Source organism: Tasmannia lanceolata, unplaced genomic scaffold (assembly GCF_043159265.1).
Source record: "Tasmannia lanceolata isolate RefF3 unplaced genomic scaffold, GAP_Taslan_0.1 ptg000037l, whole genome shotgun sequence".
NCBI classification, from domain to species: domain Eukaryota; kingdom Viridiplantae; phylum Streptophyta; class Magnoliopsida; order Canellales; family Winteraceae; genus Tasmannia; species Tasmannia lanceolata.
In genome coordinates this window covers 23040897-23051230 of record NW_027518714.1, presented here as the reverse complement: position 1 = coordinate 23051230, position 10334 = coordinate 23040897, and the positions used below count along the sequence as shown (strand labels likewise).

At 34.6% G+C, this 10334-nt stretch overlaps 1 long non-coding RNA gene across 7 annotated transcripts; it reads right to left on the bottom strand.

The window, feature by feature from the left end:
• Positions 1-259: 259 nt before the first annotated feature.
• On the bottom strand, positions 260-9656 carry LOC143862074 (uncharacterized). Of its 7 annotated transcripts, none has more exons than XR_013240142.1 (7): positions 9575-9656; positions 9074-9165; positions 8660-8812; positions 1569-1824; positions 1164-1298; positions 990-1031; positions 260-489 (listed from the first exon to the last, which is right to left on the bottom strand). It is a non-coding gene; the product is annotated as an uncharacterized LOC143862074 (long non-coding RNA). The 7 variants fall into 7 exon arrangements; XR_013240143.1 differs by having other exon boundaries at positions 8665-8812; XR_013240148.1 differs by having other exon boundaries at positions 1752-1824; positions 8665-8812.
• Positions 9657-10334: the final 678 nt, after the last annotated feature.

Below are 10334 nucleotides of genomic sequence, written 5' to 3'. Positions count from 1 at the left end.
AATATTTTTTCCTAGAAATTATCATTTAATTAAGCAATTAAAATAACAATTACTATATAAACTAATTCATGTGACTTAAGTACTTAGGGGGAAAGAAACCCCAATATTCAATGATGAGAATGTCGAACACCGAATAACAATAGAACTGAATTACAATAAACAAAACCTATAGAAGGGGAAAGAGAAGAAATCCCAATACTCAATCATGAGAATGCCCGACACAGAATAGCAATAGAACTTAATTACAACAAACAAAAGCTGTAGAACTAATCTTTAATTTAAGTGCCATCAAAGAGAAAGATTGCACAAAGAAGCTTCATTTCAATGAGATGAGAAAGTTGTGCATAAAAATAACATTATATCATACTATTATATCCAACTGCTGGTTATTTTTCCATAAAGCAAAGAGAGTGGCGTTTTCAATGCCCCGGTAGAATCCCCTCGGACGAAGCTTCATTTGACTTTGTAAGTTACAGAGACTCTTTATTCCTGTAAAACAACATCAATAACAACAGTAAATAAATAACAACAAGAAAACAAAAGAGTTAAACAGGTCCTAATTTGTGTTAACCCAAATTGTGGTCAAGTTTTTTCTTGCTATGTTTATATAGAACACTCATTCTTCCCTCATTTAAATTGTTTTGTGAAGTTGAGCATCTGTCCATGTAAATTAGGACCAAGATTATTCTTTTTGTCAAAAAGTTCGGGATCTATTATAATGTACAACATGGGGATAAATGATTCTTAAAGAAGGCAATAAAAATACACAAAAGAAAACTATCCATGTGGGGAAGGAATGGATGTATGATTATTAAATAAGGTGGGTTTGATTTAAGTAAGAAAATGACATCAACATTTAGTTTTTCTTTCAAACAGTTAAAGGGCAAATGACTCGAGCCTCCCCCATGAAATAGAATCTTTCCACCTTTAAAAACCATGCAATTTTGGTTAGACTTCTCATATGCAAGGTAAGTGTGAAGTATATTTACATTGCATAGTTCATCTTTGGTCTTTGGCGACATAATCCAAATCTGCAACAAGGAAGCATTAGAGTATCAGAAACAGAGCATGATGCATACTGGGCATCTATAGATGAGAAGTCGACATATATCAAAGGAACTTTTCTCAACTACAATCTCTAGTTTAAGTATGGGCAATCTGACCTTGTAGGCTACGTCTCGGGGGATGAAGCAATTGTAGTGCGTTTGGTATATAAAATTTCTATCTAAACAGGACCATTCTCATCATTCACGACGGACAGAAGCTCTGATGTATGATGTAGACTCCTCTGAAGCATCCTACAAGTATACCGTAATATTGTTTGAGAGATGAATAGTATTATTCTTGAAGAAATGGTTCTCAGAAGGATGATACAATCATTAGCTCTGCTTTTCAAGCTCCCAACATGGATTCTAATTGTCTGTACAAAGTCCATCTCCGCCTCTTAAGAGAGAGTACTTTTATCCTTGTCCTTTTTTTTTTGAATGGGAATAATTTTTTAACATTATACATGCATGGTCTCTATGAATAAATGGTAAACTATAGGTGTTACCAAAAGTAATTCCTACCGAAAAGATTCAGGGTGAATGTGTAAAGAACACCCAATTGGCATAGCAATGTGTTAGTGTTACAAATGGCACATGGCAGGATTCTTCAAAACCGAATTTACAAGCACATCTAGTAGTGCGGCTCAGTGCACGAGGCTCCCGCCATTGCGGGGTCTGGGGAGGGCTAGATGTACGCAGCCTTACCCCTACTTTGCAGAGAGGCTGTTTCCGTGACTTGAACCCGTGACCAACAGGTCACAATGGAGTGCAAGCACACCTAGAATATATAGAAAAATTGTCTCAGCTCTACATCGTAAACAAAGAATAGACATAGCATATCAATCTGCAGTTAGCAACAAAAAAGATCAAAATCTCTATTGTTCCGGAATTTCAAAAGTCCAAAAACCATTTGATGTTTCTAAAGAGGAATGCATATACAAAGGAAGTTAATCTTCGACTCTACAATGAAAAAGTGCAAAATTGAGTTACAGAAATCAAAATTGTTACTCTATGATTTATGATTATTGTTCTTTTATTGATAGAGGTAAGTCACAAAAAATTTTACAACCCAAGAAATTGCAATCACAGCAAAATAGTCTATGGATCAAGAAATTGTATTTCTCAGAGGCCCAATATCCTTAGCCTCCGACCTCACGCCTAGAAGATAGTGTGAATAGAACATAGAAAAGCAAAGGAATATATATATTTCAACCTCTCTTGTTTGTCTTTTTTAGTTTTCCTAAAAGGAGCTGTATTTCCCATAATTGAAATGGCAGCATAGGAGCAGAACTGGTAATTTCGAAAATATATAGGTAATCGCGCATGAAGCAATCATCACAATTTGCCAAGAGTAAAAACATTAAGACAAAACCACATCCTATTGTATTTTAGACTATATCCTCATTTAATTACATTGCTTACTTTCATCGCATTGCATACACCGAAGATAAAAACTGAAATTCACGAAGTTGTATCCTCAACACCCTTGAAATCCACGAATTGACCCAATCCATAAAAATATTAAATGCATATAGAATACATAAGCTGGAAAACAAGCATAGAATCACTGAGAATCAATCATTTCCACACACCCATTAACACAAATTTCAGGAATTCATAACAACTTGAGGCATACTAAACTCAAGTATCGTTTCACATCACAAAAATTACATTGATCCCGTGAAAATGAAAAGGCTAAATCAAAGCCAATCACTTAGACACATACCCATCAGTGCACAAAGGCCATGACCCCATACAAAATTTATAGTATCTTCCATCGGATAAAAGTCCAATTTGAGTCAAAAAAGCAAATGGTTATCTTCAACACCCGCAGAAATTAAATTCAAGAGGTGTCACCTGGCCTCGTCGCTCTTGGAGCAAGCATTACTTCATGAAAAAGGATTGACAAGAGCTTTTATAAAGAGATTTTATTTTGATAGAACTCATAAAAGAATCCAGCTTCAATGATAAACAACCAACCAATATATAACCTTAGTTCAATTCAATGAATGTAAAAATTTCAGAGAAAAAACCATATACCTGCTGGGCCTTTTATGGATAGGCTAGACACTAAAATCCAACCAATTGGATGATTCTAAGTCTACTTTTGTGGTCCTTAAATAGACAATTAAAAAGTAAAAAAAGGGAGGGGGAGCAATGAACTATTTTCTTTACAAAAAAATTCAACAAATCAAAAGATTAAGATAGTTTAATAGGAAAGACTTTTGTTCCATGGCTCATCCTTATCATAAACAAAGCCTAACAAATACATGGTTTTAATCATTGAACAAATGGCCCTCAATTTTAGTAAGTCTATTTTTGTGGTCCTTAAATAGACAATTAAAAAGTAAAAAAGAAAAAGAAAAAAGGAACAACGATCTATAATCTTTGAAAAAATTTCAACAAATCGAAAGGTTAAGATACTTTAATGGGAAAGAAATTTGGTCCACGGCCCATTCTTATCATAACAAAGCCTAGCAAATATATGGTTTTAATCACTGAAAAATGGCCTTTGATTCTAGTTAAGCTTCCATGTACTTGGGCCCTGTACTTGGACCTTGTTTGCATTTTAGGAAAAATCATTTCTCGAGGAAAAATTTTTCCTAGGATTTTTGTTTTTGCATAATTTAGAAGCAAATTTTAAATTTTAGGGAAGACATTATAAATTAAAGGGCCCTGCAAATAAAACTTGAACCTTGTTCAAACTACTTTTTCATATTTTCTAATCAATGGAAAAACATGAAAGTTTGGGGAAAAAATTATGTTGCCTGTTACAGAAAATTCTTGCAATCCAAACATGGCCTAAATTCTTATTTGCTACCATTCGTTTCTTTATCTTCCTTACACATGCTCTATTATCAAAACATATTACTCTATTCGAAGATATTGTCACATGAATAAGATGGCAAGAAAATAAAATCTAAAATTCAATTTCAAACAATTCAAATACTAAATTTGGAGCGGAAAAACTATGTAACATTGCAAGTTTTGAAATGGATTTATCCTACTGTTACGTACCAATGCCTCTATGACTGCAATAGGTTGTAAAGCTTATTCAACTTTCTCTTTTCGGCCAGCAAAGTTGAAAGAAATCTCCTAACCATCAGTGGATAAGGTTTCACAAATGGTATAAAATCTTCAATTGCCAAAGTAAAACCCGATATTTTGAGTAACACAGCAGCTACTTCAATTGCCATAGTAAACCTTGCTCTATATAAGTATATATAGCATCTTGAGTATTACATAGAAATAAAAACCTAATTAAAAAGTGAAAAACAAAGTGAGAACTGCCATTACTTTTGAAACAAAATAATGGGAATTCACAATTCTTGGACCATAAACGAAACAGAGAGAATAATTATCAGGTTGGGTTTAATTATCGAGATGAAAAACACATGTCATGTATGGTATATTAGACTGTCTAATGCAAAGAACTGGGACATAATACCAAGTTTACCACTGTTTTTTATTCACACAGAAGCATTGCAGGCAAATCGAAATTTAGTTTCATGATGAAATGTTATCAGCACTACTGTATCAATCTATAGAGGGTTAGGATCAACCCTCTAACATTCATATTGGAGGGTTAGGATCGACCTATGGAAATGATTTTTGGGGCACAACCTATTTAGGCTGTGGCCCATCTAATGGACGTTTGACAAGACAGCCTATGACCCCAAAAGAGAAACGGGGGAAAGATAGAGATGCAGAGAAGCATGAAAACAAACCCAGAAAAGAAAAAAGAGGAAAATGTTAAAAAAAATAAAAATACTGGACAGCGGGAAAAATACCCAGAGAATATTTTTAAAAAAAACTTACAAAACATGTAAAACTCAGAAAAAAAACAATAGGAAGATGGTGTTAAAAAAATTACCCAAAAAAATAATGGGAAATCCATCCGTGCTAATCAGAACTTCCTTGGGCATCGACCTAAAGAGAATGGCATGAGGTTTCTCATGCCTAAACAGTATCAATAGGATGATTCTATACATGAGGCTTGTCTGCCCATCAACCATCTTGCACATGTCTATCGGCAAAGGATGGCTATTAAAAAATGGTGCAAAAAATGAAAGAAAAAAAAATAGAAACTGAAAGAGAGATGATGTAAAAAGAAAGAAGGAAACTGAATAAATGGGAAAAAGAGGATCGAAAAGTACCTTATCCAAAAAGAGACTGATTCGAACGTGGGGAACCTTGCATCTTCTTTAATGGCAGCTCCGTGCGATTTTTGTGAGGAATGAGACCAGCCAGGGTTTTGGAATTATGGGGCCGCTGAAAGGAAGGGACACGAATCCTACAGATGGAAACGCGTGGCTGGGAAAGGAAAGGTAAAGATTACATGTGGCTGGATTATTACAGTTGCCTTGAGGGGCGTAATGACAAAAATGCCCAGGAAAATGGGACCGAATAGGAAGATTTACAAACCAAGGGTATGGAATTTAAAGAAAAGAAACAGACGACTTTTCTATGTTTTTTGCTTTTTAGAATAACATAAGAAGCAAGAAAAAAACCAACACGAAGATGACGAGTGGCCTGCGGAAAGTACAAGTGGCGGAAATGTTGCAAAGAACATCAGAGAGAATGAAATGGCGAAAATGCCCTGAAGAAATTGGACATTGTAGGAAGATTTAGTCTAACAAGGGCATGGAATATTAACAAAAGACGCAGACGAACATTTAGGGGTTTTCCCTTTTAGTAGTAAAGGATTTATAAATGTAAAATGTAGCATGAACTCATTAATTCTCACAATATGACATTTCACATAAGAATAGCTCATTAATTCCAATATGGAAATGCTAAATTAACGCAGTGCTTCAAAAAGATTCTAAATAATGGGGATGGCAAATTGTTGAAAATCGAATTAATTTTTTCTAGGCCTTTGGGAGGATAAAACAAACAAAAGGGGTGGAAATACTGGAAAAGTGGTGGAGATATCATTTCACAAAGGATTATATCATCCCTCTGGATAATTATTAGCATGCCCCCAAAACCCACAAATGCAGTGAGGTAATAAAAACAACAGAAACTACACCTCAGAAACTTGATTAAGCATGCTTTCTAGGTGCTCTTATGCAAAGATGTGCAGATACAAAAAGGAAAGAAACCCCAAAAGTTTCCCTTGAAAATCTTGATAAGAGATGCTTTCCGCTTGCTTATATGCAAAGGAATCCAGTGAGCTCTTAAAACATTTAGAAATTGCAAAGGTTGTGGTAAAAAACGTTGATTAAACATTTATTCCATTTGCTAGCATACAATGGACTGCAATGAGCTATGAAAAATAGAGAAACCACAGAAATTGCACCAAAAGATCTTCATTAAAGATGGTTTTCAAGTGCTCATTTCATCCCAATAAAACTAAGTTGAATTAAAAAGACAAGCTCAACATTTAAAACAAGGTTTTGTCGTGGTAAATGGCCTTTTCCAAACCACACCAATGAGAGCAATCCCCACAATCAATGAAACCAAAAAAGGAAAAAAGAATGAAGTTACTCTAAAGTTATTGCGAGCAAATAACCTGTAGTAAGTTATTAAAAAGAAGAGAAGAAACATAAATCATACCCCCAAAGTTCAATTAAAGATGCTTTCCACGTGCTTTATGCAAAGGACTACAACAACCTATTTAAGGACATTTAAACAACTTAAACTCCAGCTTGGGTTTTCACCTCAAGATTTTGTTAGTTTTAACAACTTAAACCTGAAAATGACTTGTAATTCTATGTTGTGCATTCCAAGTCAATTACTTCATAAAACCCATAAGAAAGATAAAATATATTATTTTTGTTTCCTCATCTTTGAGGGTTGCCAACATTTAAACGGAACTTACAACCTTTTGTTAGAGTAGTGTAGATTTTCTCAAGTCACTGATCTTGATTCTAATTTCTCCCAATAAGGAAAAATATAAAACTAAGGACTGCATGAATGGAAATTCTCATAGCATTGGTTTTGGCACAAATGAAGATGTAGGAGTGAAAGCATCAATTGGAATCAAAATACACGAGAAAACTTGAGCAATTTAGCTGAGTAAAAGATGAAAAAAACTTTCTAAACGAAGGAATATAGTGAGAAGAAAAGTTGAAGAGAAATGGGTACTTCATTTATAGCACATAAACAATACATATGGCATTACAACCACGGTAATAAAAGGCGAAACAATAATCAAGGTGCTGAAATTGTCCAAATTAAAGGTGTAAAATGCCCTATCCTTCAAAACCTAGTGTTCTAGGCTTCATTGAAAAGAGGAAAGGTAAAGAACTACAACATCCCAAATTTTTTTTGAGCTGGTATGCAACTGTATGCATCATATGTAAAACACAGCAAATTTAGAGAACTTTAACAGTAAAAATCATTTCAGAGTACTAACGGAACATGGTACTTGAAAAAATAAAGCCTGTACATGACTAAATTCACTTCTAATTCCATCTGCTTCTTCCTTCGTTGTATAAAGTGGCCCAGACACATGGAGTTTGACGAGGTCAATTTTTCTACCACTGACATTAGTAGAGTTTGAGAGAAGAGAAAAAAGCATCAACAGATTGCTCATACTAAGGATATGAGTCATCCTCCGTAATGACATTTTAACATATGTATTTCTGCATCATTTTTAAAGGAGTTCAAATGGGAAAAGACCCTGAAGTGGATCGTTGGGGATAAATTTATGATTTTATGAGAAAGAGGCTGCAGTCGGAAATTTTTTCCAGATTAGCTTCCAAAATATATACAGCAATATATGTATCTACTGGTTGTGTGGTCTTCCATCCAACTCCAGGGAATTTAAACCTTATCCGAGTTCAATTTTATCTTTTCTGCTCTTTTAGTATTTCTTCTTTCAAATTGCAAGGCATTGGAAGCAGGCGTAAAGCTACGAAAGTAACCATAGCTCATGAAGCACCCAATAATTCCTATTATCCACCATCGAAGCAGATTGGACAAAGTAATTCCACATAACAACTGACCAATATTTTTTCCAAGTGAAATTTATTGGTCTACTGTTTAAACACGAAATTTAAACAGCACCGATAGCTGAAGAAATACTTTCTAAAACAATTAATAACTGAAGAAATAGTATGATCTACACAATGTCGCTATGACTATGCTTTAGAGTAAAATAAATGGATTAAAAGAACTCTATAGCATTAATGAAAGAATATTGAGAAATTTTATATCAAGCAAATTATGCCAGACACAATTAATGAAAACACCACTAAAATGATCTTATTTAACTCCAACTTAGGAGGTGTAGGATCTTGATAGAAACTGGGCATGGGTCATCTAGTAAAAGCAGCTTGTTTTTTGAATAAGAGATGGAGAGGGAGACCATTTCTGCAAATCAAAAACCCTTATAGACGAATATATAGAACAATAACAATACACTCTTGCTAAAAAGTGATACTCACCATTTTCACAACCAAAAAACCAACATGTTAAATTAAGAGAACGCAGTAGAACCAATGTTGGGACAAAAGATAAAAAACTGAAATTGTTTCACCATTTCCCACAAAAACAAAGCCATTATCCAGAATTATTGATGCAAACGAAAAGATTAATCAATGCAGTATCTCATTGTGCATTTTCTAAATAAAAAAATTAGAAAAAAAAAACTATAGATAGGCTACCTTACTTATCTATAATTGTCCATATCAGTTCTGCTAGCAGCAGTTGCAGACACCATTTCCCCAATTCCATCAAAATTCAATCCAATGTAAGCTGTGCCATAGTCTAGAAGATAGTGAAGATAGGTCACGAAAAGAGTCAAACCTTCCTTTAATCTAGCCAATGAATTTGGAAATCGTCAATAAAGCATGAACTAATCAATACCAAATACAAAAAAACATTGCAAACAGAGAGAAGTCTCAATGTTAAAGACGTGTGGGAAAAATTCCTATCATAGGAAGTTTGCCATTGGAAAAAAACAACATGACAGGTTAAAGAAAAAAAAAACTTCAAAGCACATGACAGGTTAAAGAAACAAGAACAACACATAATATTCAATGCCAAGGAAAGAGGAATTGATATCCAAACTTCATAACTGCATTTGCATGGCTTCAATTGCTGATCAGTTAAGTCCATCTCTTCAGTACATAGAGGGCAAGTTCTTTCCCCAGCCTCACTCATAGTTGCCCTACGAAACAGAAGAAAAAAAAACGAAAAAAATCTAATAAGATATTAAAAAGCATTTTTTGCTAATAATAAAAATATGGTTTATAAGTAGCGAAATGGGTTTTGCAGGAATCATTTTAAGAACAATACAATAAAAAGAAGAGAGACACTCCAAATCTTAAAAATGCACTAAATCACCCAAGAGTTGCCAGTTTAAATCCAAACCTACTTCACAAAATCCAAGCCAAACCCTAGAAACCCTAATTCAATTGGCAAAAAAAAAAATCTCATATCAACAACATTACAGAGAAATGCTACAAACTCGTAAAGCAACATCGAACCCAAGAAACAGAAAACTGCAACAAAGAATCAACGATGAAGATGGCCAAGAATCAAGAAATGAAACATGAAGAAGGAAAGAAAAGAAATACCTAGGGTTTTTCTCATCGAAGAGACATGGGGCTTGGGTTTCAAGCACTGCACAGATAAAAGAGGTTTTCTGTTAAACAGCCGCATGTAAGCAAAAGTGGGACGCGTGTTCGGTTGACGGAGAAACCAAATTAGGAAAAACACAAAAGACACCCAATTGAGGACGCGTGGCATGAGAAAGGAGATATCGATTACAAGTGGTGGGATTTTTGCATGTACCAAAGAATAATTGAAATGGCCAAAATGCCCCGAAGAAATTGGATGCAGCAGGAAGAAATAAGAGAACAGGGGTAAGGAATTATGGCAAAAGTTGGTTGACGAACTTTCAGTGGTTTACGCTTTTAGAATAGTAAGGATTAAACTACGGTACCACGTTCTAGCACTCCCATCTTTCCTTAAGCTTTTCCACGCCAATTTTAGTAGCTACACTATCTGTCTTGGCAGGATCCTCCCGGTAGACAACAACTTTTTACTCCATTTCCGCAATCTCCTTTTGGAATGCAGTGATATTGAATGTAGCTGTTGTGAGGCTTTGATGGCTCTAATTCGATCACATTACTGAGTATGACTACATCTTTGGCTGCCAATTTAAGATATTTAGTCGCAATTGCTGGTTCGATGGCAGTTAATTCAAAAGCCAACTTTGCATTTTTGACAACTAACTTCACCTCCATTGACATCAATTTCTTTAAATTTAACAGTCAATGCTTCTTCATTGGCCACCATATCTAACATAACAGTAGACAACTCACTCTTTATACG